Here is a 22,162-nt window from a genome sequence, read left to right as displayed (position 1 = left end):
CTAGCCCTAAACTTCACTAAAAGACCCAGAATTTAGGTAAAGTTGAGGCCACGGCCCGCTCCAATTACTAATAAAGTGAATTAAAAGAGTAAAAAGCGTAAAACAAAACTGTACCAGTATGCTATCCATATGAAAGGGAAAATAAGTGCGTCTTAAGTCTGGACGTGAAAGTCTCCACAGAATCTGAATGTTTTATTGACGCAGGGAGATCATTCCACAGAACAGGGGCACGATAAGAGAAAGCTCTGTGACCCTCAGACTTCTTATTCACCTTAGGGACACAAAGTAGTCCTGCACCCTGAGAACGTAAAACCCGGGCCGGTACATAAGGTTTAATTAGGTCAGCTAGGTAGGAGGGTGCCAGTCCATGAATAATTTTATAGGTTAGTAGCAGAACCTTAAAATCTGATCTCACTGGGACAGGAAGCCAGTGAAGGGATGCCAAAATGGGTGTAATGTGGTCAAACTTTCTGCTTCGTCTCAAAAGTCTGGCTGCAGCATTTTGAACCAACTGGAGACCCCTAAGATGTATGACACACGAGCCGAGGCTGAGCGTTAACTGGTCAAATTGATGCCGATGTCTCACTGGACCAAGAACCATCATTTCAGTCTTATCAGAGTTTAAAAGTAGGAAGTTTCTAGACATCCAGCTTCTCAATGCTGCAAGGCAATCTTCTAAGGATTTTATGTGAATGAGATTACCAGTAGTTATTGGCATATATAACTGAGTATCATCTGCATAGCAGTGAAAGGTAATCCCAAAACGCCGCAATATGTGCCCAAGGGGTGCCATATAAAGGGAGAAAAGCAGGGGGCCTAAGACAGAATTTCATGTCACTAAGGTTAGAGGTAGTGTTACTGTACAAAACACAGTGAGAACGACTGGTCAAGTATGACGTCAGCCATGCAAGGGCACTCCCAGTAATCCCAAAATGATTTTCCAGCCTATCAAGTAGAATATGATGATCCACTGTATCAAATGCAGCACTGAGATCTAACAGCAACAGAACCGCAGTGGTGTCCGAATCCATTGTAAGCAGAAGATCATTCACCACTTTAGTAAGAGCCGTCTCTGTGGAATGATATTTTCTAAAAGCAGACTGCAGTGGCTCAAAGAGATTATTCTCAGTAAGATAGTCTACGAGCTGCCGTGACACCACTTTTTCCAGAATTTTAGAGAAAAATAATAGATTTGATATCGGCCGATAGTTTGTCAATACACTAGGGTCAAGATAAGGTTTCTTAAGTAATGGTTTAGTCACTGCAGATTTGAAACATTTAGGAACAGATCCAGAAGTTAAAGAAAGATTAATCATTTCCAGCACAGTCGGCCCAAGAGTGGGCCACAGGTCCTTAAACAGTTTTGTTGGTATAGGATCAAATAAACAGGTTGTGCTTTTTGTTGACATTACGAGTTTTGTCAGCATGCCTAGTGAGATACTGTCAAATTTTGTAAATCTAGGTAATACCTCAGTAGTGGCGCCCACATCAATAGCAGGGTGTAGTGGCTGGATTAAGGCATGCCGGGATATGTTTAACCTGATGTCTTCTATTTTCTTCCCAAAGTAATCCAGGAAATCTTGTGCTGTAAAAGGAGAGCGAACTACAGGTGGTTGTCCATGCAAAAGTGTTGCCACCGTGTCGAACAAGAACTTTGAGTTATGCTTGTTTTTGTTGATCAAATCAGAGTAGTAAGTCCGCTTTGTAGCCAATAATGCATGCTTATAGTCTAAGATAGCATCACGCCACGCTAGGTGAAATACTTCTAATTTTGAACGATGCCATTTCCGTTCTAGACCTCTTGCTTTATGCTTGAGGTCACGCAGATAATCACTGAACCAAGGTGACTGTGATTTGGGGGAGTGCGGTTTTAACACAGGTGGTGCAATCATGTCAAGTGTAGTTTTGAGCACTGAGTATAGCTGCAGGAGCTGTGTCTGGGTGACGGCCACTTTCAGCGGTCCTTCCACCTCTGCAGGACCCAGTTTGAGGATCAACTGTCCCCTTCGCGCACGCGCACATGTAAACAATTAAAAAGAAACTCTGCTGCTTGCTGCAGTTGGCTCTTCCCCCAAAAAACTCTGTCATAATTGTGTTTAGAAACCAGTCACCATTTGTTTTATTATACATCTGTGTAGTTAATTAATAAAATATTCTCTACAGACGATTCGCTCGCGCGCACATAAAAAAAAAAAAGGAAAAAGCTCCGCTCCCGCTGCTGCAAGTAGGGCTGCTACTCGCTCCAAAAACTCTGTCATAATTGTGTTTAGAAACCAGTCACCATTTGCTTTATTATACAGCTGTGTAGTTAATAAGTAAAATAATCTCCAGGACGATTCATGCGCGCATGCACGTAAAACAAAAATACAAAGAAACTCCGCTTCCCGCTGCTGTGGTGCTGCTGTTCGCTCCAAAAACTCTGTCATGATTGTGAAATAAAGGACAAAAGAGACATAAGTCCTGCTCACAGGCTGCTACCAGATACAGGACATGTTCACATCTTCAGTCAAACTCCAGACATCTCCACGTCACTACATATTCAGTCCCTGATAGGTCATCGCGGCACAACAAGATGAAAAAGTTCAGATTTTTGAACTTGGGGAGGAGGGCAATGCGACGTGACGTGACGCATTATCACGCCACAAACGCGCAAAACGCTCAAAATTGCTTCACTCGCATCACTTCACTCGCGTCCATCGCGTCACGCTGCGCGGTTTGGCGCCAAAACGCGTCCTTACATAGGGATTACATGGCAACCTGTGGCTGCAGTCGCTCGCGTCGCGCCCGGTGTGAACGCAGCTTTAGTTGAGGAGTTGATGCATCGGCGTAAAGATATATAAGGTTGTTGTTCCACTAAACACGGCAGCGAAACTGTAAACTTAAGTGAGTGATCAGACACCACTGATGTAAGAGGCATGATGTCAATATTCGTGACAGCAATACCATGTGCGAGAACCAGATCCAAGGTATTTCCACTAATGTGCGTCGAATCCCGAATGCATTGCCGATATCCTAATGCATCCACAAGTTCCATAAATGATTTGCAGAGGGGATCAGAAGCCTTATTTATATGAATGTTAAAGTCACCAATGATCAGAATGTTATCTACACTAGTTGACAAGTTAGAGATGAATGCACCAAATTCATCTAAGAATTCAGAATATGGGCCAGGAGGCCTATATACAGTGACAAAGTAATATGACTGATTTTTATTCTTCTGACCTTGGCAATGTGCATTATCCTGAGCAGAGCAGAGAATCAGATGCTCAAATGAGTGATATTTGTAACCCCCTACAGCTAATAAGCTAAACCTAGATTTATAAATAAGAGCAACACCCCCGCCTTGCTTCGCATCACGAGGGACGTGACTAAATGTATATGCTGGTGGGCAGGCCTCATTTAAGGGGAGGACAGTTGTAGGTTTAAGCCAGGTTTCACATAGCCCAATCATATCTAAGTGATGGTCAATAATTAGATCATTAATCAACAATGATTTTGAGGACAGTGATCTTATGTTAATGAGACCCAGTCTAAGGACCTCAGTGGGGTTGACAGTTGAACTGTTTGGGTTCAGGGGTGGTTCCAGAGTAGCATATATAAGATGCCTAGAAGTAGGTTTGGGTTTAAGACATTCTACGCGCGTTGTAGGTAGCAGACACAAATGATTGCTATTGATGGAACAACCACTGGGCCATCCTCAATTTCAACATGATCCAATATAGTAATGGGTATTAAGTTTGCAAAGCATATCCCTCTATGATTTTTATGGACATGTCTACGGGAGCAGGCCACAGTCTCAACTTGTTGAATCTCCCTGCCAGATAAACTGCACTATCACCATAGTGGATTTTTCTGCACTAAATTTCCAGCTAAGCTAATGGATTCCACATCCACATTTGTCATAAGCCTTGCAGGGTCTCTAATCACCTGCTCCGTGGCCTGCTGTAGATTCCTAATGTTACCCTCCCTGTAGAGCTCCATCTATGTTCGCAGACAAGTGCACTCTGTGTCTTGTCCAGTAAAGTGCTAAACAAACTTCTTTATCTGCGGCGCCAACACACAGAAATGCACATGCGCACGCACACACACTCGCGCTCAGTCTTATTTCATCGTCAGAAAAACGTCACAGCAGAACTGAGGTCATCTGTAGCGAAAACCAGGTAAGTTGGAATTTTGTTTAGATGTCAAGGAATTAGGCTCAAGTCAAAGAAGCTTCTGGGATAAAATTGATCAGATTATTATTAGGTATTCATTTCCAGTTTATTTTCTGTGCAAAATACCACAGAACCCAAACTTTCCAGTCTGGTGTAGGATGTGGATCCAGCTGGATTGCGAACCTCAGTCTTAATGCAGCCTTGCAGGATGAGCCAGATTTGAAGGCTGAGAACCATCTGGCTAGAACGCAATCTGTCAATCTGGCCAGATTGAATCTGTCTTAAACTGTATTGCAAACCTCAGTATGAATGGGGTCTAAGATATGCAGGTTGAATGGGTATCGGTTCCATTCACATCAGAGTGTTTGGTAAACTGACACCATTTAGACAGGGCAAAGGTCTCCTCTGTAACTGCATTTCCTCATATAGCACTGCCATTTAATTAAACTATATATATATATATATATATATATATATATATATATACACACACACATACATACATATGTATTTTGTTCACACATAAGGCAGAAAGCTGTTGACGGCAGGCACACGTCAACATGCGGCTGTCAAAAGCCATACAAGCAGAGGATTTTTTTTTTCCAATTTTCAATTTCATGTCATTTATGAAATGGGCGCCTTCGAGGCCCGTTAGCGCCGTGGTTGCTACTGCTGCTGGAGCCCCACCGTTGGCGCTCGTCTGCCCGCCTTCGAGGCCCGACAGCCCCATGGCTGCTGCTGTAGGAGCATCGCTGTCGGCGCTCGTCAACTATGTTTGGTGGCTGGAGTGGATTCACGGAATTAATGTAGTGAGTGCAAGTTATTCTATTTTCTAATTATGGGGCCTAAAAAGGGGACTGCGGTTATGGAGGAAGAACTGGAGGAAATTAGAAAAATGTTAAAGGAGATGTCGGCGCAAATAAAACGTATTAAAGAGATGGCGCATCAATTAAAAATTATTTCACAGCAACAACAAAAAATATTGGAATTAACGAAGCAAGTTGCTGAATTACAAAAGGCAAATGAAGAGAAGGACAAGTCAATAAAACTTATGGAAAATCGCATTGCTGACCTTGAGCAACAGACTAGGTCAAATAACCTCCTCATCAAGGGTTTGGACATTCAACCTCGGAGTTATGCAAGAGCAGTGACTCCAGGAGGGGAGCCCTCTGAGTTGGACAACCAATCTGTGGAGGAACAGGTGATCTCTTTTCTGAATGCTAAAGGAATTTTGATAAACTCTGGAGACATTGAAAACTGTCACCTTTTACCCCGGCGAGGTCAAACGCAATCTAAAGTCACAGTATTGAGGTTTGTAAATAGAAAACAGAAGATTGCGGTTCTCAAGCAAGCAAAAAACTTAAGGCAACTAATGTGTACATAAATGAACACTTGACCAAAAAGAATTCAGACCTTGCAATGACTAACCTTATGGATGGCTTTTCATCATTGGATGATGGAACTTTTGCGCAGGAGTCTAGCTTAAAAATCTTTGAAGATATTGAATACAGTTTTCATAACTTTGAAAATAATATTGACCCAGGTTGTTTTTTTTGTGAAAATATTGTTCAAAATTGTAAACATTTCACTGAAGAGAAACTGAAGGATTATTCCTTAATAAATGGGACTTTTTCTATTATACATTTTAATAGTACAAATTTCTCTAAAATTCAGGACTGTTTAAGAATATCTAATAAGCAATTTTCAGTTATAGCTATCACTGAGACTTGGTTGAGAGAGGAGCTAGAGGATGATGTTCAGCTTGAGGGATATGACTTTTTTTCAGTAAACAGGAAGAATAAACGAGGTGGTGGTGTGGCACTTTATGTAAGTTCTAATCACCAATGCGAAATTATACATAGTATGTAATTTTCCTTGGAAAATATCATGGAATGTGTTACAGTTGAAATTAAATGTAAAAAAAAATCAAAAAATATAATTATAAGCTGTGTTTATAGAGCTCCAGGATCAGATATCAATACTTTTGTGGCTAGACTGACTGACATGTACAACACAATTAATAATAAGCTGTTTGTCTGTGGAGACTTTAATATTGATTTTTTTAAGCCCTTATGGTCAATTACAAACAACTGAATTTATAAACTCTATGTTTTGTATGGGTCTATATCCTGTGATCACACATCCAAACAGGATAACTCAGAACACATCAACACTCACTGACAACATATTAACAAATGCCATTGTAGGGAATATAACAGGTGGAATACTTATTTCCGATGTCAGTGATCACTTGCCAGTTTTTGTAGCTTTTCAATCATCAGGGGTTGTAATTTGTTTGCTGATGATACAACTGTGATTGGTAGTGGAGATAATTTGAGACAGTTCTTGGACTTGGTGGAGAGGGAACTGCAAAAATTTAAATACTGGTTTGACTCTAATAAATTATCACTTAATTTTGGTAAAACTAAGTGCATTATATTTGGAATTAAGCCCAGAAATTTAAGTAGTAAATTACTGCTGAATGGCATTGAAATTGTATCTCAAACTAAATTTCTTGGAGTTTTTGTTGATGATAAGCTCAGTTGGAAAACTCATATAAAACATACTGAGTCCAAAATATCAAAAGTTATTGCTATCTTGTACAAAGTACAATACTTTCTCCCCAACATCTGTTGGTTTCATTGTATCACTCATTACTTGTCCCTTATAGGACTTACTGCATTGAAGTCTTGGGAAATACATATAAAACAAATACTAATCCAATATTTCTGTTACAAAAAGCTATAAGACTGATAAGTAAAAAACCATATCGTGAACCAACAAATTCACTGTTTGTTCGTCTTCAGTTTTTGAAATTTTATGACTTGGTTGATTATTTTACAATACAGATAATGTATAAAGTTAAAAAATAGACTCTTCCTCAACATGTCCAGGAGCTGTTTAAAATGAGAGAGTCCAGTTATAATTTGCGTGGCTCTTTGGTGTTTGATAGAAGAAAGACTCGAACTACTGCTAAAAGTCACTGCATTTCCGTAAAGGGTGTTAGAGTGTGGAATGATTGTTTAGATTGTATTAAAGTATCTAGTACATTGGCTTGTTTTAAAAGACTGTACAAAAATAATATATAATCTTGTTATAGTTTGCGTAATTAAGTAAATTGCCTGTGTGGCTATTTTTTGTTTGTTTGTCTGTTGTATTACTTAGTTTGTTTCACTGCATTACATTGCTGACTGGTAATTGTTTTTGTGTTTATTTTTTGTTTGTACACAGAAACTGATGTACGGGGTGGGTGTTTATAAGCTTTTGCTTCTGGCCACACCCTTTCAGCCGCACTAAATTGGTAAATTGAGTTTTGTTCTATATGTTTTCATTTTTGTTTTCTCTTCACTTGTTTTGTAAATGAGAGATTTTGTTTGTGTATGCTGAATAAATCATTCATTCATTCATTCATTTATATAGCGCCAAATCACAACAGAATTGCCTCAAGGCACTTCACACAAGTACGGTCTAACCTTACCAACCCCCAGAGTAACAGTGGTAAGGAAAAACTCCCCCTAAGGAAGAAACCTCAAGCAGACCAGACTCAAAGGGGTGACACTCTGCTTGGGCCATGCTACAGACATAAATTACAGAACAATTCACAAAATGAATATACAGGAAATGCTGTTGGTGCACAGGACAGGAGGGTCGCCAGCACAAATACAACTCCCATCTCTGGGTGGAGCTGCACCTTAAACAGAGAGAAAAAACAGAATCAGGCAACAGAAAGACAAGGAATACTGTATAATTTGCCAGCATTAAACAACAAGAAAACAGAAGAAATACTAAGGTGATCGCTGGCCACTCGCCCTAAGTGTCACTAAAAAACCCAGAATTTAGGTAAAGTTGAGACCGTGGCATGCTCCGTTTTCTAATAAAATGAATTAAGAGTAAAAAGTGTAAAACAAAACTATAACAGTATGCTAGCCATACGAAAGGGAAAATAAGTGCGTCTTAAGTCTGGACTTGAAAGTCTCCACAGAATCTTATTGTTTAATTGATGCAGGGAGATCATTCCACAGAACAGGGGCATGATAAGAGAAAGCTCTATGACCTGCAGACTTCTTATTCACCCTAGGAACACAAAATAGTCCTGCACCCTGAGAACACAAAGCCCGGGCTGGTATGTAAGGTTTAATTAGGTCAGCTAGGTAGGGAGGTGCGAGTCCGTGAGCAATTTTATAGACTAGCAGCAGAACCTTAAAGCCTGATCTCACTGGGGCAGGAAGCCAGTGAAGGGATGCCAAAATGGGTGTAATGTGGTCAAACTTTCTGCTTCGTGTCAAAAGTCTGGCTGCAGCATTTTGAACCAATTGAAGAGCCCTAATGCTGGACTGCGTAGAGCTGCTTTGACAGCACTTTTTCCAGAATTTTAGAGCAAAATGATAGATTTGATATCGGCTACTAGTTTTTCAATGCACTCAGGTCAAGATTAGGTTTCTTAAGTAATGGTTTAATCACTGCAGATTTGAAACATTTAGGAACAGATCCAGAAGTTAAAGAAAGATTAATAACAGTTTTGTTGGTATAGGATCAAATAAACAGGTTGTGCTTTTTGTTGACATTACGAGTTTTGTCAGCATGCCTAGTGAGAACTATCAAATTCTGTAAATCTAGGTAATACCTCAGTAATGGCGCCCACCTCAATAGCAGGGTGTAGTGGCTGGGTTAAGGCATGCTGAGATATGTTTAACCTAATGTCTTCTATTTTCTTCTCAAAGTAATCCAGGAAATGCTGTAAAAGGACAGCGAACTATAGAATAAGTGTTGCCACTGTGTCGAACAAGAACTTTGAGTTATGCTTGTTTTTGTTGATCAAATCAGAGTAATAGGTCCGCTTTGTAGCCAATAATGCATGCTTATAGTGGATGTCATAAGAAGGTGCAACCACATGCTTTCAATGATAAACATTACACATTTTCACTTAGGCAACAAAGTCTTCTCATTCATATTGCTGATTTGGTCAACATTTAAGGTCATTTTTCAAATGGATGACTGATTCACGTCAAAAGTCCTCAAACTGATGACAATACCCAGGAAAACAACTACAGCAGAACCATTGTTTTGTGGTTTGTGCTTCTCCCAACAAGGTCTTTGTGAGTGAGTGAGACAACTAAAGTAGAATACAAACATGTTTTCTTTGAACAGACAATACAAACACAAGATAGTGTCTCTTTTGATCAACATGACTCAGAATGAAGAGTTAGGAAAGACGTGATGAAAAGGCAAAGAATGAAAACACACACACGGCCAACTGCATCCATCAGCGCCTTGGGCTGATTACAAATGCAGTGTTACATGAGATGACAGATACTTCACAATATTACCGGTAAGAAGTGGTGTGACGTACTTGCAGTCTGAAAAACCTGCTCTGAGACAGTGTGAGGTACTTTTCCAGCTTTTTTTTTTTTGGTGTGTCCTAATGCTTTGACCATATGCTGGAGACTGCTGAGAGGACAACAGGCCTCAGTGTGCTGACGGGCCCAGTCTGCCTCATTCCCTCTCTCTCTTTCCCTGCATCGGGCCACAAACCAGCCTCTGTAAGAACCATCAACTGCATTAACGATCAGGGCTGTGCTGAGACATCTCCAACCCCCCTTCTCACCAGTGAAACCATCTCCTCACATCCACCTCACACTGCCCCTTTCTGTGCTCTCTAAACCCGTTATATCTGTTTCCTCTGCTGTCTAGCTGAAGCTTGGTGTGCAGAGGTGTTTAGACTCACAGACTGATGAGTTGTACCACGAGGATCTGTGTGCAGTCAAGTGGGTTTGCAGAATATGAGACATTTAAATATTTCAAGAGAGGAAGATTATTGTGGTGTTTGACCTTTAAGTTGGAAGTCTCAACAGAGCTTAGCAGCCATTGTCACTGCACAGTATATTCTTGGGGACCAGTGGTGGGCAGAGCTAACAAAAAAGATTTGATACTTTGAACTTTGATAGCCGCTATTCAGCTAACTGAAAAGTTATCTTTTAGAACGCTTAACCGATAAACCACAAAAAATAAAAAATTATCGGAAGCTACAGCTAACCACTAACCAATAACTTTCACTATTGTTTTCAGTGCACTCTCAGCTACTGACATGCCAATTTTGAGTTTGAACACTGCCAACACTTCTGATGGAATTAAAGGTAATCACAAACCCAAACACAGCCAATGAGTCAGTGCTGCTGTCTTTGTGCGCCCTGCCCACTGCTGTAGGACTTTACCTTGACAGCACACAGATGGGTCCAGCCATAAGGCAGACGTCTTGAAAAGGAAAGCAGGTTTGACTTATAAACTAACTTAATCTGGATATCTTTTAATTTTAAAATAATGATTTGTACAAATGACAGAGTTGATATTAATGTCGTTAAACTATCCGGATTAATTTGGTTTATAAATCAAAACCTTAAGTCAAACCTGCTTTCCTTTTGAAGACTTCGGCCTCATGGCTGGACCGCTGTATGCTGTAATGGCCCGGTCACACAGCATATGACAATTCCTGAACGAAGGGAAAAAAGTAAAAAAAAAAGTCACAAATCATTGAGAAAAGGTGGCCGAACGAGCTTTATCACCGAATATCCTGCGAATCAAGACTGCAAAAGAAATGAAAGAGAAACAAAACAAAACCAAAGCTAACGCTGATCTCGATGCTTTAAACAAAACGCGCCTGGAGCAACTGCTGGAGCAGTGTGTGTCTGCATCTATGCATTCCAGGACTCTGCGCTGGGGCAGAGCTCTATGGCGCCTGAGTCCTGGAGAAACTGCAAACAGAGCGTGTGATCCAACCCACTGTGGAGATCTGTGCACAGATCGGTGGTTCCACCTGCTCTGGTTCCTCATCCAGAACAAAAGAGGGATCACCTCCTTCCTCGTCAGAATGCTCACTGTCTGACGACATGCTGCACGTTCGATCTTGCTCCCATTTAAAAAAAATGCTGGTGTACCATGGTGGATTGCTGTATCACTGTATTACATTACTAAGCCATATATACTGATTTATAACAGAAAACTGCCAAACTGATGGTTTTTGAAGTTAGCTGAAAAGCTAATCCAATAACAAAAGAGTTAGCTTCGATAATTAGCGGTTAGTGGATTAGCGGAACTGCGCTGCTGTTGGGTGGGCGCTCCTGAGCTGTACCACAACTGTACCACAGCTCAGGAGCCTCATGTACAAAGACTTGGGTGGATTTCCTACTGAAACATGACGTACGCCAAAACCCAGAAACTGGTGTAAGCACAAAAATATCCAGATGTATCAAAGTGTGCATACGCATGGATCCAAGCACATTCCATTTGTACATCCTACTGCACGTGCAACTGAGTGCACATGAACACACACTAAACTCTGCCCTGCCTACGCCCCTATTTAAATATGCAATTTCATCCAAATAGGCCCTTTGAGTACATCAGACAGCATGAACATAGAAAAGAAATTATACAGAGTGTGACTTAGATGACTGGAAATGATGTGGAGACACGCAGGGATAGTTTATTTGGTACCCTGTTAAACGGAATAAACATGAAACTGGAAATATATTAATGGAAGTGTGTGTGTGAGACGCTGAAACGCTGTGACCTCACTGCAACACGCACACACTGAAGTAAAAGAAAATGAGGTGCTCCGTGGCTGACAGTGTGACATCACAACTTTACACATGCATTTCTTGACAAATACTGAATGCAGGGAGACAATTGGGGACCTGTTAAGAATCTGCAGCTCTACTATCATTACCAAGAAAAAGAAAACACATTAATAATAATAATAATAATAATAACAACAAAAACATTTGAATGCGCACATGCCCAAATGTACCCACACTGGCTTTCATTCCGGAACAATTATACAAATAAACTACACAGCAAGCAGGCATCCATCGCGCACTACGCCAGCCTCTGTTCCCACCCCAACCCAATGCATTTGCACATCACATATGATCTGAACATTGATGGAATGAAATTGTTTCCTATGAACAAAAATAAATTAATCATGTGATGGCACTGTTATAGCAATATGTATGCAGTCTATAGCTCGGATTACAGCTCGTCTCTCGCTACAAACTGCACTTTAATGTTCGAATGTGATCTACCTAGATGACATTTGGGTGATTGTGTTCCAAACAGCTGGCAGGGCTCGGCTCAAGGTTGACTAGAACACTCCTGACTGATTGGCCAGCTCCCACTAGAATGCCTCTGTTGCCAGGAAGTGCAGCATGGTCAGGACCTGTGTTAGCATAGACAACCCTTGGCTCCTTGCCGTATTGCGCTCTAGGGCCAGCCGCAGTTTTGCACACAACTCCAGTAACACTGGCCTTGGCAAACAAAATCAACTTATGAGCCAATTATTATCATTTGCAAGTAAATCCTCGCATTCCCTGAATACTCACTCACGTTGGATTGCACCATTTGCAAGCCCTCTGACAGCGCTAACGCAACCATTGACTGCTCTGACTTTAACAAGTGTGTGTGTGTGTGTGTCTGTGTGTGTGTGTGTGTGGGGGGGGGGGGGGGGGCAACAGTAGTGTGGATCTAGGGCCAGGAGAGACAGAGGCTGCATACTGTAAGAGTGTTCACAGGAAACAGGGGAAGCTGTTGATTGCTTCAAAGACTGTTGCCAATCCTGTTACTCTCAATCCAACTTCTCCCTCACCTTCTCACAATTTTTTAACCCAGACTCTGTTAATTATACTACTTGCTAACCACACAAAGTAAACACAAATCTCCCGTTGCCTTAAGGCACCTTGACACTTGCACAAATTTGATTCCCGTACTGCTGTACAATTCATCAGGCCAATGCAACCCGCATTGTCCTTGGTAAAACAGTTGCATTTTCATTCCTTCTTATGAGTTAGATAATGTATCTGTAAAATTTTGTTTATTATAGATGTAACATCTCATCATAATCGTTCAGATGCGCTTCAGCAATGAGATGCATTGACTTGAAGTGGCACACAGTGTTTTAGAATAGGTTCAATCAATCAATCAATCAAATTTTATTTCTAAAGCGCTTTACAACAACCAAAGTTGATCAAAGTGCTGCACACAGTTAAAAACAACCACAAGATAAAACATATACATCTAAAATATATTACAGTTGTCGATTTCCAGGGAGTCACAGCTCTATGGGTCAAAGGCCAATTGAAACAAATGCGTTTTCAGCCTGGCTTTGAACAGGGGCAGGGATGAGATGGAGCGTAACTCCAGAGGAAGAGAGTTCCAGAGTTTAGGACCTGCGACGGCAAAGGCACGATCGCCCCACTGTCTATACCTCGACCTTGGAACCACCAGCAGGTGTTGGTCTGAAGAGCGCAAGGCTCTGCTGGACTGGTGAGGGGTCAAAATGTCACTGAGGTAAGTCGGTGTGAGGCCATGGATTGAACTAAAGGTGAACAACAAGAGTTTAAGTTGTATTCGGAACTGAACCGGGAGCCAACGGAGGGAGTAAAGAACTGGTGTGATATGGTCGTTATTTGCGAGTGCTGGTGAGGAGGCGAGCAGCCGCATTCTGCACCAGTTGCAGACGGTAAAGAGAGGCTTGACTAAGTCCAGTGTATAGAGCATTACAATAGTCCAGACGTGAACTGACAAAAGCATGGATGGTTTTCTCAAAATCTCTGCGGTTTAGTAAAGGTTTGACCTTAGCTAACTGTCTGAGTTGGAAATAGCTTGCTCTAACCACGGAGTCAATTTGTTTATTAAATTTTAAATCTGAGTCAAAAATCACATCCAGATTCCTGACAGTGTGGTTGGGCTGAGAGCCAAAATAAGTGATGTTTTTAACTGAATTTACATGGCTGGAAGATCCAAAGAGGATCAATTCAGTTTTTGACTCATTCAGACAGAGAAGGTTTTGTGATAGCCAGCACTTTATGTCAGTGAGACAGGAATTAATGGACTGTGTGTCTGAAAAAGAAGTCACAGGCAGATAGATTTGTAAGTCATCCGCGTACATATGAAAGGACACAATGTTCACGCCTAGCTCACAAAATTAATGCGTGCCAAAAGTTTTGAACATTTCAAAATTTTCATTGCGCATTAGCATGCAGCTGCGCATAGCTCACAGTTTACAATGGTGTACAGAGTGGCACGCCAGATTGCGTGCCAGTGCAGGGATCAAATTTGTGCAAGTGGCACCTTTAGTTTCACAATATTGGATGATGAGAATAATGACTGAGTGAATATATTTAACCATTATTTTGTAAGGGTGGCAGCTGCCACCTCTTTGCCACTCCAGTAGCTCCATCCTGCTAACAAACAAAGATTGTTCAGCATGGACAACCAGATTGTGCAGTATAGTTCATAGTGTCCCGTCAGGAAGCATTACAGATTACAGGATTAGGATTCAAGAGTTGACAGGACTCATCACCACCAGTTAAAGAGTAAACACTTCTACGGTATCTACGCATTCATTCTCCGGATTGACCTCAACACATTATAAGCACACAGTTTGTAAGGTGTACGTGCAGAGTCAGTGTTTGGATTTGATATTACAGTTCACACTACACTTGGAGCCAAGATAGCCTGGAGGGTTGGGTGCCATGATTCATCTTTGTATCAACTGCATTTGTGCGTCAGTTTACTCAACAGTCAATTACAAAGTTTGTCAAGAGACAAGTAAGAAAAAAAAGAAGATTCTATGAAAGCAACATAACTGCACCATGTTTGTCGAATCAGAATGCAATACACAGGCAATGTTTCTACAACCAACAGTCAACTTAAAGTATACTTTATGTGAAAATAGAATAACTTGACTTACATGAGGCAGTTTCACTCTACCTTCTCTTTGAGTAAAACAAACAGCCAATCACTTGGCTTTAGTGTATGTCTACAGATACCAACCTCCCTGAGGGTCTAGTGTGACTCTCACCCTCCATCTTTACCCAGCACACACACACACACACACACACACACACACACACACACACACACACACACACACACACACACACACACACACACACACACACACACACACACACACTGTGTATGCACCTGTGTGAGTTGTATGAGTGTTTGTGTGTATTAAATGTATGTGAAAGAAAAATTTATGTACACATATTGGGATGTATGATAAAGTAAATGTGAGATGATTCATTAACATGCCACATCACCCCACATTGTAGGCAGGTCCCTTTGCCACATGGGTAGCCACTACTCACAGCAGGTACCCCATGCTTAATGAACCAGGTTCACCGGAGAGGACATGCAATGAGAAGACAGGCAGGTCAAGGTTCAGCACTCCATACTCACTCTGAGCAGAGCAGCCACAACATGGAAAGGCACAGCAGACCATCCATTATGCAAGAGGACACAAACCCTATCACTGGCCCCAGAAAGGGACCTTCTCCACAGAAAGGTGAGGCATTGGCTCACCTAAGAGGCAAAACTAGGCAATGCCTTCAAGCACCACGATGCATCCATGGTTGAAGCCCCAGCACTGGAGTCAATGGGGGAGCAACCACCAGCCACAGGTGCTGAGCACACACCCATACCATGAAGACCATAAGCTATCTGGTAAATGACACACACCTACTAGAGACATCCATATCTTGTTAAATGATGCCAACATTAAGATGGGCTTCCCCACGAATCATCCAGCAGTTGACAGACAAATCTGTAAGATATTACACAGGCAAAACAAAATAGCTCTTTTGATGCAGCTCAAATAAAACCACTTCTAAATATGTGTTCCTCAAAATTTTACGCTCGATGGAAAGATATAGAACTTTCAATTATGAAACCCTCTATACAGGCAGTTTTGGCCCACTCAAGTTTAGATTATCATATCAAAGATATCTCGAATCCATAGATTAAAACTCAATTAAAAATCTGGAGTAAAGTGAAAAAAGAATATCAGTTAGATGACAAAATACAAATAATACAATGGTGTGCGTTCGATCCTGGATTTAAGCCTAATTCAATGGATAACACTTTTAAACTTTGGATTTCAAAAGGAGTTACCACGTTTTACTCCCTCACAGAAAGTGGAAAATTGAAAGATTTTGATAAATTGAAGATTGAGTTTCAGCTTGACAACTCCGACTTTTTTAGGTACCTACAATGGTAAGGGCCGGGTCCAGGATGAAGCTCCTCTTCACCCAGGAGCGTTCTTCGGGTCCGTACCCCTCCCAGTCCACCAAATACTGGAAATTCCGGCCCATCCTACGGACATCCAAGAGCCGGCGCACAGTCCAAGCCGGTTCGCCATCGATGATCCGGGCAGGAGGTGGTGCCGGACCCGGAGTACAGAGGGGTGAGGTGTGATGCGGCTTTATCCGGGACACATGGAAAACGGGATGGATCCGCAGTGAGGCCAGAAGCTGAAGCCTCACTGCGGCTGGACTGATGACCTTGAGGATCTTGAATGGACCGATGTACCGATCCTGCAGTTTAGGTGAGTCCACTTTGAGGGGAATGTCCTTTGTTGACAACCACACTTCCTGCCCTGGCCGATACGCAGGGGCCGGGGTCCGCCGACGGTCTGCATGGGCTTTCGTCCTCATCCGGGCCCTTAGCAAAGCAGAACGGGCGGCACGCCACACCCGACGGCACTTCCGCAGGTGGGCCTGGACCGAGGGCACACCGACCTCTCCCTCAACCACCGGAAACAAAGGAGGCTGGTACCCCAGACACACCTCAAAAGGGGAGAGGCCGGTGGCTGACGACACCTGGCTGTTATGGGCATACTCGATCCAGGCCAAATGGGTACCCCAGGCTGCCGGGTGAGCGGCCGTCACGCAACGCAGGGCCTGTTCCACCTCCTGATTGGCCCGTTCTGCTTGCCCGTTGGTCTGGGGATGATACCCGGATGAGAGACTCACCGTGGCCCCCAGTTCCCGGCAGAAGCTCCTCCAGACTTGCGAGGAGAACTGGGGACCGCGATCGGAGACGATGTCTGTTGGAATCCCATGCAGCCGGACGACGTGGTGGACCAGGAGGTCCGCTGTCTCCTGGGCAGTCGGGAGCTTCAGGAGGGCCACGAAGTGGGCCGCCTTGGAGAATCGGTCCACTATCGTGAGGATGGTGGTGTTGCCCTGGGACGGCGGGAGGCCCGTGACAAAATCCAGGCCGATGTGGGACCAGGGGCGATGAGGCACGGGCAGCGGCTGGAGCAGTCCCGATGCCCTGCGGTGGTCAGCCTTGCCCCTGGCGCAGGTGGTGCAGGCCTGGATATAATCCCGTCGGCCTCTAGGGACGGCCACCAGAAGCGCTGCCGGACAACTGCCACGGTTCTTCGCACCCCCGGATGACAGGAGAACTTGGAGCTGTGACAGAAGTCCAGGACTGCAGCCCTAGCCTCTGGTGGGACGTAAAGTCTGTTCTTCGGCCCAGTTCCGGGGTCCGGGCTTCGTGCCAGGGCCTCCCGGACGGTTCTCTCTACGTCCCAGGTGAGGGTGGCCACGATAGCGGACTCCGGGATGATGGGTTCCGGTGGATCCGACAACTCCGTTTTGACTTCATCTTCATGTAGGTGATCCGGAAGTCAAAACGGCCGAAGAACAGTGACCAGTGGGCTTGCCTGGGGTTCAGCCGCTTGGCGGTCCTGATATACTCCAGGTTCCGGTGGTCAGTGAAAACCGTGAATGGCACGGGCGTTCCCTCCAACAGATGTCTCCACTCTTCAAGAGCCTCTTTCACCGCAAGGAGTTCTCGATTGCCGACGTCATAGTTCCGTTCGGCCGGGGTCAACCTGCGGGAAAAATAGGCACACGGGTGAAGGACCTTATCGGTCTCTCCGCTCTGGGAAAGCACAGCTCCTATCCCTGAGTCCGAGGCGTCCACTTCAACCACAAACTGGCGACTAGGATCGGGCTGCACCAGAACGGGTGCAGACGAGAAGCGCCGTTTCAACTCCTTGAACGCGGCATCGCAACGATCCGACCAGGTGAAGGGGACTTTTGGAGAGGTCAGGGCTGTCAGGGGGCTAACTACCTGACTGTAGCCCTTAATGAATCTCCTGTAGAAATTTGCAAAGCCGAGGAACTGTTGCAGTTTCCTACGGCTGGTAGGTTGGGGCCAGTCTCTCACCGCCGCAACCTTGGCCGGATCAGGAGCGACGGAGTTAGGGGAGATGATAAACCCCAGGAAGGACAAAGAAGTGCGGTGGAACTCGCACTTCTTGCCCTTCACAAACAGCCGGTTCTCTAACAACTGCTGCCGCTGCCGGACATGGGTCTCAGGATCCGGAGAAAAGATGAGTATATCGTCCAGATATACGAAGACGAATCGGTGCAGGAAATCCCGCAAGACATCATTAACCAATGCTTGGAACGTCGCGGGGGCGTTTGTAAGACCGAACGGCATGACCAGGTACTCAAAGTGACCTAAGGGGGTGTTAAATGCCGTCTTCCACTCGTCTCCCTTCCGGATCCGAACCAGGTGATACGCATTTCTAAGATCTAGCTTAGTGAACATTTGGGCTCCATGCAGGGGCGTGAACACTGAATCCAACAAGGGCAATGGGTATCGGTTCCGAACCGTGATTTTGTTCAACCCCCTGTAATCAATGCATGGACGTAGTCCGCCATCCTTTTTCCCCACAAAAAAGAAACCTGCACCCATCGGGGAGGTGGAATTCCGGATCAACCCGGCAGCTAAAGAGTCCCGGATGTAGGTCTCCATTGATTCGCGCTCAGGTCGTGAGAGGTTGTACAGCCTGCTGGACGGAAACTCAACGCCTGGAACCAAATCAATGGCACAATCGTACGGGCGGTGCGGGGGAAGGGTGAGCGCCAGATCCTTACTGAACACGTCCACAAGGTCATGGTACTCCACCGGCACCGTCCCGAGATTGGGCGGGACTCTGACCTCCTCCTTAGCCTGGGAACCGGGAGGAACCGAGGAACCTAAACATACCCGATGGCAGGTCTCGCTCCACTGAACCACTACCCCGGACGGCCAATCGATCCGGGGATTGTGTTTTAACATCCAGGGGAACCCGAGAATCACACGGGAGGTGGCAGGAGTCACAAAAAACTCGATCTCCTCCCGGTGGTTTCCTGACACCACCAGAGTTACTGGAGGTGTCTTATGTGTGATTAAAGGGAGTAGGGAGCCATCTAGTGCCCGTACTTGCACAGGTGAAGTAAGTGCCACCAGAGGGAGCCCTGCCTCCCTGGCCCATTTGCTGTCTAGCAAATTCCCTTCAGAGCCCGTGTCCACCAGTGCTGGGGCCTGAAGGGTTAAATCCTCATAAAGGATTGTAACTGGGAGTCGTGTGGCAATATGGGTGTGTCCCACGTGAATGTCTTGGCCCACCCCTAGCCCAGTTTCTAGGGGCGGGCGTTGGTGTTTAACCGCTCGGGGCAGTCCCTCACCTGATGCTCTATCGAGCCACAAACAAAGCACGCTCCGTGGACCAGCCTCCTCTGTCTATCCGGTGGTCTAAATGTGGCCCTGCTCGTGTCCATAGCTTCATCAGCAGGGGGAGCTGTAACCACACGGAGCGTAGAGGCTGTGGAGCGTGGGGAGGGCGGAGCTCGGTCGGAGCTGGAAGGGAGAGGGACGGCGCGTGCCCGGCCACGCCCTTCGTCTCGTTCCAGACGGCGTTCTTCTAACCGATTGTCTAATCGTATAACGAGATCAATAAGCCCATCTAAATTCCGCGGTTCGTCCTTAGCCACCAGGTGCTCCTTCAGGACCAACGACAGTCCGTTTACAAAGGCGGCGCGGAGGGCAGTGCTATTCCAGCCGGACCTCGCAGCCGTGATGCGGAAGTCGACTGCATAAGCAGCTGCGCTCCGGCGCCCCTGTCTCATTGACAGCAGCACGGCTGAAGCGGTCTCTCCTCTATTTGGGTGATCGAACACTGTTCTGAACTCCCTCACAAACCCATCATATGTCTGAAGGAGCCGTGAATTTTGCTCCCAGAGCGCTGTAGCCCAAGCGCGTGCCTCACCGCGAAGCAGATTTATCACATAAGCTATTTTGCTAGCATCAGTCGCGTACATGACGGGACGTTGTGCGAAGACGAGCGAACACTGCATAAGAAAGTCCGCGCACGTCTCCACACAACCCCCGTACAGCTCTGGAGGGCTTATGTATGCTTCCGGGGAAGGTGGGAGGGGTCATTGAGCGACCTGTGGAACGTCACTGTTACGCACAGGGTCGACAGGAGGGAGAGCCGCAGCAGCGCCCTGAGGGCGCGCTTCCACCTGCGCGGCGAGAGCCTCCACCCTGCGGTTATGGAGGACGTTCTGCTCGGTCATTAGATCCAACCGAGCCGTGAAGGCGGTGACGATTCGCTGCAACTCACCGATCATTCCTCCTGCGGACGCCTGTGCGCCCTGTTCTTCCATTGGCCGTTCAACAGCTGGTTTCACGCCCCTCGGGATCCATGACGTTGGCCGAGATATCCTGTTGTGAAAGTGTAGGAACACGGACCCACAACAGGGGGCGCAAATGAACGGACAATGGAGGAAGTCAAATAGCACTTTTACTGTTGTGAAATAAGCACAACAAACACGACAGATTACAATAGTAGACAATGAAGTCAAATCACAAAAGGTGTCATGTGGGCAGGCTCGAAGATAGAAGACGTCTGTCCAAAGCAGAACCGGAACCACACGATTTCCTCCGCCACCGAACCCCGGGAATACTGGAGCCGCCAAGTCCCGAACTCCCAGGTGGCCACTGCCTCCGCTTGTCGGATCTGGTACTGCTGGCGAGGAACAAAAACAGTTAGATGTGGGTGCGTTTGCACCCAGCAACACGTATGGTGGAAAAACCACCTCCACCTCTCGTCAGGAAAATACTAGTAAGTGCAGGAATGTGAGTACTTATCCAAAAAGTCCAATACAGTCTCCAGCTGTACTACTCACTATCTGCACACAAGCAACAAAGTATTATTGTCAAGAAGACAACACAATTGGCTGAGTACGTTACCTCCTCGGTAGAGCGATATCTCGGCAAAGAGGTGGAGATGACGTCTTGCTGATATACCGATGCGGATCAGATGACTGGTGACAGCTGTCGTAGGTGATAAGTGACAGCTGTCACCCCGGCTGCTCCTGTGAGGCAGCAGCGCCCTCTGGTGCCTGGAGCCCGCACTCCAGGCAGGGTGCCCTCTGGTGGTGGTGGGCCAGCAGTACCTCCTCTTCAGCGGCCCCCACAACATACAACTGCGGAATCACTTTGAACATAATATTAGTGTCAAAACAGATTTTCAAGATCCATTACTGATAATATTCTTAAAAGCATACAAAAATACTGATATTAAAGGAGTCATTAGTAGTATTTACAAAAGCTTTCTGACAAAATAAACTCACTCCACAACTTACATTAAAGAGAAATGGGAGAATGAAGGAAACATGATAATATCCCCCGATGACTGGCTGGACATATGTGAATCTCAGTGGAAATTTTCAAATTCACATTCATGGCGTGAGTTCAGCTGGAAATGTCTAATGCGATTTTTTATTACTCCCAAGCAGAAGGTTCATTTTGGAGCAGGAAATGCAGCCTGCTGGAGACAGTGTGGGGCTTCTGAAGCTGACCATTGGCATATATTTTGGGCGTGTTCAAAGATCACACCACTTTGGGCAGAGTTCCACACAACGGTATCAAAACTTTTTCGGATTAAAATACCATACCAATTTTCAACTCTATTCCTGGGCCAAATTAACAACATAAATTTTAAAAACAAATATCTTGTTGCTATTCTGATCTCAGCTGCTAAAAAAACAATTACAAGACGATGGCTACTTTCGGATCCCCCTACCATATCTGAATGGATAAAAATAGTGAATGACATATATGTAATGGAAGCAATTACTTACTCTATCAGGCTGAAAAAAAACTGCTTTTGTTAAATTATAGTCAAGCTGGGTCAAATACATTAAACCTCTACAACCAGACTTTGTGGAGGTACAACTTAACTGAGGGCAACAGATTTTTTTTTTTCTACTCTCATCGGTTACTTTACCATTCCACCCGGCAATATTTATAGTGTAGGTGTGCATTGTCTCGCTCCCTTTTGAGGTCTTTAAGTTCCAAAATGTTTGTTCTAAAAAAAAAAACAGGTG

This window comes from Thalassophryne amazonica, chromosome 12 (genome assembly GCF_902500255.1).
Source record: "Thalassophryne amazonica chromosome 12, fThaAma1.1, whole genome shotgun sequence".
Classification (NCBI taxonomy): Eukaryota; Metazoa; Chordata; class Actinopteri; order Batrachoidiformes; family Batrachoididae; genus Thalassophryne; species Thalassophryne amazonica.
Note: the sequence above shows the minus strand (reverse complement) of the source record.